Here is an 8,888-nt window from a genome sequence, read left to right as displayed (position 1 = left end):
TTCTAAAATTGGTAAAATTAACTATAATCCACTACAATCTCAGACCGTTTGGAAAAGTACACCAACTGGTAATAGACCGTTTGGATTTGGACAAGTCGTGATCGGTGATCGGGATATCAGACCGATGGTACTGCCTGCACTGCCGGCCGACGATGACGGTCGTAGCGCTTGGTTCTACGTCGTAGACCTATTACTACGAAATACTGAGACAAAATCACTCGTTTCTGTTTATCTAAAAATAAAAAATCTTGTAACATGCATACTGGCCTGCTTTATATAGAGAGGTTTATGAAGCAATAGCAGGGCACTAACTTATAGCGAATGCAAAATAAAATACGCAGAGTACATAACTTTCAAATGCATATAAAAAATTCCTTTATTAAGCTGCTTTCTTAATTATCTTTTGACCACGGCTTCGTCCACGGGAATTTACCACTTACCTTATATCCTGTACTTCTAACTGCCATTGGAAATTCGAATTTCAAGAAGATTGGATGTGTAGCCTACGCTTGAAGATGTAACAAAACAAAGTTACAAGTACGTGTACTTTTTTCCATGTTGGTCTGGAAGCGAAGGGAAAATATACATAGAATAAACCAATTGCTTCTTATCCCACATTATTATAAAATCATTTTAATTTTAATCATTCCAAAGGAAGTTTTATATTTATGATGTGTACATAATTAAACAAATAATAAAAGTAAATTAAGGGAGAAGTCTAAAAGCCAATTCTTCATATCACAGGAATCGGCTTAGATGTTATTTTGTGATGCTATTTTTTATTCTCGAATCCACCAATATATCTATGGCTACCATACAGTGAGGGTTTTGTAAAAGATAATGTCGTGTCACCGTATCTATGAAGTATAATTTCCGTCATGCTCGGTCACCCTTCGACAGGCTTTGTTCTCGGTCGTTTTGCTGAAATGATAACAGCCTCAGTAATAATCACTTTCACAATAATAAAGCCCTAATATTATTCTCGCTTTGTCTCTGCCTACTTTAATAAGAAGTAATTCTGCCGGAAACTGAAGCCGTTGATTTGATTTCGATTTATTTTGCTAGGTTTCGCGAAGCTCGCAATAATAAGGGTACCTGACACGAACGTTGATTTTATCGACTACCAATGCGCGACAGATAAATTTTGTAATTACTTACTAAGGGACGTGTCTTTTGTCACCAGTATCGAAGGTAAGGTTTAAAAAACGCAGAATTTAACTTTCTGAAATACAGAACCGTGATGTGACTGCAGACACGCCCACACGTGTATCGTTGAGGACTTATGGACAAAGTCAAAGCATTTGTTCTGAAATCAGACCTTCACAGGCTCATTTTCACGTCAAATTTTTAAGTAACTTGTATTTCTCTAAGCTCCTCGCATAGAGAAATACCAGTCATTTAAAATACAAATTTACTATACTATATACTACAACTTTACAAACAATACTAGACAAATTATGTTAACTGAAGAAAGTTTTTAATCCATTTAAATTGGAACCGCAGCGCTATCTCAATATTGACTCTTGAACTATTCATTATTAAACGAAACCGGACTGAAATGTTGCATGGCAGCTATTCACTATCGGCAAACAGTTGGCCAAACTTTGGCGGTTTTGACATACATTGCTGGTTATTCCTTGCAGTAAAATAAGCTCACATTACAAATCACGTAATGGACGTTTATTCGCTTCGGCATCTGTCGGAGTTCGCCGACAATGTGTAGCCGGCACACAGCAATCCATCCGATACTAGTGCGTGCGAAACGCGCGTTCACGTTGTAATTCCGGCGCCGAGCGCCAGATGGCGTTGCATGTCTTGTGTTCAAATGTTTTTTCTTTTTTATTGGATTTCAATAGTTTCCCTCTGTCTTTAACGAGTCAATTGGTTCAATCGACCCTACATTACGGTGTCAGAGCTCAAAAGACTACAAGAACAGGACGAAGTAAAGTCGAACAAGTCTGGTATAATCTGAAGATCAACAGACTATTTTGTAATTTAGGTACCTACTAAGGTATCCAAAGAGCATGGAATTTACATAAATTTCATTTTTTATTAGCTATTTAGGATTGATTTAGTTATTTAACAGAATCGAGCGGCCCCGCCACGTAACGGCAAACGCGGCTTAGGACATCTACAAGTACAAGCGGCTTTTAATCAATAGTCCATCCATGTGTATTCTGAGCCTATGTCCTGTAGCTATCCCACGCTATGTTTCGAGCTTAAATCTGTTCAATATTTATTAAAATATGAAAGGAGTATGTACCAAAGCGACGAGTAATGGAATGTTGATACACTTCAATGCAGGTCATGGAATTCGCGTCCAATATTACTTGTTTACTTGTGTACCAACGTCTCCGAGGGTGAAGTTATGTCCGAGGGGATACCAGAGGGACAGGGGGGCAGCTCGTAACCGCGATAACGAAGCTTATCGCTCCCCTACAAACACGTCCCCTTATCTGTCTGTCACCATTGAGCACAGAAATAGAGCATCGAATATTTATACTAATCACTAATCGGAAAATAACGAAGAGCGATAACGTTGCACCAACAACCGAAAACAACTCTAATTGTGGCAGTATAAGACTAATTGTCGCATGAAGTGTTGCACATGAATGATAAGTGATGCCCCCTGACCTCACTTCTCGAAGCGGCTATCTGAAGACGCGCTATCGCGGGTCGCGAGGTCCCGTGGCGCAACAATTAACGAGACACAAACTTTATGACGATATTTACTTAGTAACCGCTTATCGACGATCGTCATTCATTGCTTATAGAAACATAATTAGGTTATTGCAGCTATCTGTTATTAGTTTCTGCGGATTTTTCCGTGATACATTCCGGATTCAATCTAAGCTTATACGACTAATCGGTCTATCGCCGGTGTTAGGTTTATCAATTATTCCTACATGTACCAACTAAGTAGATGCACATTTTGACAAGATATATTTGCAAATGCACATGTAGAATAAATTAGTAGAGACCTTTGCTCAGCAGTGGACAATATCGGATACTAAATTTAAAAATAAAAATATCAGGAAATCGTGAATCAGGTTGCAAATTGATACGTAAACAAGAAGACAGATAAAAATACAGTTGATTAAGATTCGTTTTTTTCAAATTGAGTACTAATTTACACAAACAGAAAAGTTTTCTTTTATATACTTAGGGCCAATTTCTTTTATATAATAGGTCTCAAATATAAAAGTTTTGTTTTATATACTTAGGGCCAATAGGTAGAGATATTTTGCAATTAAAATTCTTTGACAAGCTCTATTGTAGTTAGAAATCATTCATTCCACTTTTAAACTAATAAAGTCTTATTATTTGATATAAAGGTTAGAGAAAATTGGAACATCGTCTCAACTCAGATATGCGACAATAAACATAGGTGAGTCGCCGACAACAATTATACCTGTAAACAAAAGGAATTTAACGCCTATGACAGAAAAGATTAGGAAAGACAAAATAACGCTGCCTGCAGCGGGTCTACTGGTGCTGGTAATGTGCGATTCTCATAATAATCTCATAATATCTAAAAGTAAAACATAAAATAATAATATACAGGAAATATATTGAAACAATTGGATCAAACAAAATCTATGAAAACTACAACTATGGGATATTTGCATGGCACTTTTTAATATTTCAAAGTAATGTGTGTGGGTCTCCGGGGTGGCGGGGCGGGCGCGCCGGGGGCGGGGGAGGCCACACTTGACCAAACAGCCATTACTCCAGTTTGACGAGCAAACACCAGCTCTGTTACACAATTCAATTGTCGCACTATCTCAATATTGAGGCCGAATCAAAAATTATTAGTTTCAGGATTCATAACAGCAAAAACAAAACCAGAATGAGAAAACATCGGGAAATTTATTACAACTCTCTTTACGAACTAAAATTTGTCGGTTCTAAAATTCGGAAATATTATAGAGACTCGTAAGAAAACTTGCAAAATAAGAGTGTTTTGATCTCAGGAAAAGTTAGATATGTCGCAACACTCCCAACAGAAACAAAGCTTCACTAAAAGCAGTTTGAAGCGAACATGTAACGGCTGTGTACGGAGTGCGACCTCACGGCTCGCGACGCATTCCTGCTTCATAACCTATAGAGCAGGACAGATGTCGCGCTCTGAGTCCTATACTGTCATCCTGCGTAGTCATCAAATTGATTGATTCCTTGCTGAGCTTTCAAACTTAAAATATGCTAGACTAAAGCACTAAAACTATGAACGTGATACAAGCCAATACAAGTTCTGGTTTTAAACAACATGTTTAATCTGTCATTTAAGTAATCCTTTATATCCAATATCTTTCTATCTTTGTTATCCTTTTCCCGGCTTTTTTTTTTGTCATTGCTGCTATGATTGTCGGAGCCGGACCTTGGGCTCCAACAATGATAGCAATGGCTAAATGTTTACGGACGAGTCAAATAACGAATAAATGAATTTCTGCGTACAGTTTTAGACTAAGATTCCTTTCTACACTTGTAGTGCTCGGAGCATAATAAATACTTGCAAGCAGTTTTTCCACACCCTGGGTTTTTTATGCTTACGTTGAATAAAGAATCGCTGAACTTTTGAACCCGGCCAAATCCGGTGTACATGCATACAATAAATGGAATACTCAAAACCTGTAGCCGAATGAAAACTCCTCGCATTAACCTCTATCATATTTACCAGATGTGTTTATATTACATTTTTAATTATTTAAATATATTGCACATCTTTAAGTTAGGTCAGTTAACTAGTCAAACTAATTTATATTAAACTAATTCTAAGCATTGTCTGCCAGTGCACCGTTGGAATAAAGTAATTATATAGAAAAGTGACACACTAAATAGATTTTAAACCCCACGCATGTTAGTATGTGAAGTGCATTACCTACCAAGTGACAAACATACACCACTCTCAAATACTACTTTTTACCCAATCGAAGCCAGGACGTGTAGCTAGTTATACATATATTTATACTGAGATAAAATAATAATTACAAAAATACTTAAATACTTATTAACTTGTAACACTTATCCGTAACCCAAGACAAGCCTAAGACTGTGGAAACCCATTTTATTACTTACAGTGACGAAGTAGCCTGGACTTAAAGTTTATTATCTAGAAATTCCTACAGGAGCTCAGCCACGTAACACATAATATTGCTAATAACTTCCGAAAGCGTTTTTATGAACATGTAAATTATACAGATTTTACAATATTTTAAAAACACATTCCCTTCAATTTTGACTTAGTATTTTGTTGTGTTTAAAAACGTTTCAAGTATCCTTGAAGCCTAGATGTCAGCAATGTTGCAAGCTAATGTTTCCTCCGCAACGACCTCATGTACTACATACGCTACCTACTTAGCCCCATACATATGTAAAAGTTATATAATACGTCTGTCTTGCTCCATTGCTCCATAGCGCGGTTCGGCCCTGACTCTTGGCCGCTTGTAGCGATGGTGTTGGTTCCTCCGTATAAAGAATATTAGTATAATTATAATTTATAGATAGATTTAGCTTCAGAGCCGGTTGGGTAGTTTTGAGTATGGTATAAAAGCACAGGAGTGACTTTCAACTCAGATAACGATACGATAACTACTTCAGCAAACTACTAATGTTTTACGAAGTTGGAAAGTAAATATATTTAGATTTTACTTTAAAACTCATGTTGACATTGGACGCTAAGATAACACAGAACACGTGACTACCAGTGCTCGTAAAGAATATCGTCATGATAGTGTATCGGCGGGTCACGGGCAGAGCCTCGCTCATTTCAGGGCCAGAGGCGAGCTGAACTAAACTGGATTATATCAAAACTTTAGGACTCAACTCCCACGTTTGTAACTAGGTGTTCTGTATACATATATTAGTGCGTGCTTTCCCGAGCCGGTTATAACCACGCACTTAAAAGTATTTTGTTACAAAAATCCTACCAAATCCTCACACATTTGGCTGTAAAGTTTATCTCCAAGGCCAAGGGCCAGGATAGTATCGACGATCGCTTATCGCTCATTGTGCCACCCCTGCACCCCTGTGTACAAGCCGCATTGACTTTCAAATGCGCGCGCGCACGCTCAAGTTTCAAGTTCAATGTGAACCGAAACGTATCAATAAAAAGCGTATAAACGCGCAATCAATGTATTATTCAGAATCCTTGACACGTTGCCAGGCAAGCAGAGCAAAATAATGGAAGGACAGAAATTAAGAATCAAAGCTTACCAGCAAAAATACGTCTAACAAATATTCTCACAAATATTTATTTTCATAAAAGAAAAATAAATAATTATGACAATTTTTCACTAAATTTCCATTTTTGACACAAGCTTTTATTGTCGGTGGAGAGATTTTGTTGCATTCGGCGCATGGCTTAGATTAACAAAAAAATCCCGGGGTACTTAACGACGCGTAACAAAATAAAAATGTCCGTGCACTAAACCAGCCAGTTCACCCTCGACATCCAAAGCGCAGTCGAAGAAGAAGCAACGCAACAAACTTCGCTACAGAATTTTCTCCATGCATATTAATTAACACATGTTAGTCTTATAAGTATTTTTAAATATAATTTGTTATAAAATTAACCAACAACTTAGTGTTGTCATAGCATTTACTCGTACGTTCATGACCTATCCATATTCAGCATGTTTTAATACAGGTTCTAACCATATCTCTCTTCTCTTTCCATTCTGTGAGGGGCGGAGCGGCTGTCTATTACACATTCATTGTGGACCAGATAACGGATTGTGAGTTACGCTCAATGTATAATATAATGCCTGTTTTTGCCCACAAAATGTATAGTGTTCATTTACTTGCCCTCCTCCATAGACATAATCTTTTCCAAATCTATTAAGTTCTACGTCTGAACGATTTTTTAAATTTTATAATTGAAATATTCTCTTTTTCTAATGTCCCTTTTATCGAATCAAAGATATTCTGATTGGATAAAAGGGAAAGTGGTAAAACTTAATACATTTTTACATATTACTTATGAACTGATATTGTATCTTATCGAATTTAATTTGTGTATCTACATTATCAAAAAGACAACTGATATTCGTAATTTTGATGATACAACCATAAATACATAATATTAAAGTAAAATATTGTGTGTAAGATCCCAGAAAATATTCTATGCTAATCTATTAATGTATCTAATCCATTATTCAGTTCATAGCGAATGCGGAAACCTATCGTGGTGACGGGCGAATTGAATAAAACGATACTAAGTAGTTAGGCCGAATCCATTATTTTATACTTAATGAGACCCCAATATTCACTGGGTTCTTAGTTTACATTCAAGTAATAATAATAGAAACGACATATTTGAATTTCTCAAGATGTTATAAAAGATAGGCTAACTTGTAGAGTATCAATATGTATTCCCGGACTGGTTTGATTCGGTCGATAGACGTTTGCAATTCAAATGCCGTTAATGAAGTTCGGCGGTGTCGCCGAAGCAATAGCTCGTGGCTCCGACCAATCTCTATCGCGCACTTTTAAACTTGTAATCACAAGCGAGGCTTAGGCTGAGTTGCACCAGTTAACTTTGACGTTGACGTTAATCTGCGCGCCGCTGACGTTTAGACAAATGGCATAATCTGCGTTTTTCTGCGCACCCTTAATAGTTAGTCACACGTACATACATAATATACTTGCCTATATCCGGGAGGAATATTACTTATGTTCTTCTCCATAGTCCTAGCTATTATATGAATAATATCAAAATCAGTTTCGTAGCGCATCTACAGCGCCTTGTTGTACTCGTTATAATGAATAAATAAATAAATATATTAGGACAAATCACACAGATTGAGCTAGCCCCAAAGTAAGCTCTAGACTTGTGTTATGGGATACTAACTCAACGTTACTATACTTTATAACAAATACTTAGATAGATAAACATCCAAGACCCGGGCCAATCAGAAAAAGATCATTTTCCATCATGACCCGACCGGGGATCGAACCCGGGACCTCTCGGTTCAGAGGCAAGCACTTTACCACTGCGCCACCGAGGTCGTCAAATAGAAATGTTGGTTTATGGATTGTATCCCGGTAAGATGAAATATACGGCCTAAGGAAGCAAGAATTATCTATTTTACTTTTCTCAGGTTACACAGGATTCATCTACCTACATAAAGTCAACAGTGAACAATGATAAGTTCATAGAAGAATTCTTCGGCACTTCTTGCCAATTTATCTTTTTGCTGTTTATGTCTTTTACTACATGAATCTGTGAAACGTTTATTTCCTTCTGATTTAGACCTTATTTCTACGTAGTTTACGTATTTTTTAAAATAATAATGAGATGAAAATAATCTGGAATCGAGCGGGAATTGAAGTTTACGTATATTTGAGATGGCGCGCAGCGTCACACATTTCTTCCAACGAAGGTCGACCGGTTCTTTTACCGAGTTTTACAATTTGAATAAAATATACATCATTAGAAACAGGCTGCGAGACACGCTCATAGTCTGTATGTATCTGCATTACGTTTATGAATTTAACGAAATCTTCAGAAAATTGATTGTAGGCTAGAATCAGCCGGTGGTCACCAGAACAGTATAGTGGGCGCAGACGAGGGCGCGGCTGGCGGCCACCCATCCCGCCCCCACCTGTGGCTCGGTTGCTGACCTGTGGCGCGCCCTCACGAGCCATTTCCTCGTCTGCCATTTTACTAATTATTGTATTTCGGCATCCCCCTGTACTTCCTACACAAATATCGTTTACTTTACGAACGAAGTTTGACTCGTGAATAAATATAGTTAACACATCGAGTTTTAATTAAGGAGATAATACAATGAATGTGGCAATATATATATTTAAGGCATTGCTGCTGACAGTGTTTTACATGAAAGTTTTAGATATCACTACATAAAACATAAAAATGAGTGATGCTC

At 37.3% G+C, this 8,888-nt stretch overlaps 1 long non-coding RNA gene across 1 annotated transcript; it reads right to left on the bottom strand.

Moving 5' to 3' along the window:
• Positions 1-331: 331 nt before the first annotated feature.
• On the bottom strand, positions 332-2,447 carry LOC128683600 (uncharacterized). The gene is made up of 3 exons (XR_008406309.2): positions 2,264-2,447; positions 853-921; positions 332-563 (listed from the first exon to the last, which is right to left on the bottom strand). It is a non-coding gene; the product is annotated as an uncharacterized LOC128683600 (long non-coding RNA).
• Between the last annotated feature and the right edge of the window lie 6,441 nt (positions 2,448-8,888).

Source organism: Plodia interpunctella, chromosome 3, assembly GCF_027563975.2.
Source record: "Plodia interpunctella isolate USDA-ARS_2022_Savannah chromosome 3, ilPloInte3.2, whole genome shotgun sequence".
NCBI classification, from domain to species: Eukaryota; Metazoa; Arthropoda; class Insecta; order Lepidoptera; family Pyralidae; genus Plodia; species Plodia interpunctella.
Note: the sequence above shows the minus strand (reverse complement) of the source record. Positions and strands in the feature narration are given on the sequence as shown.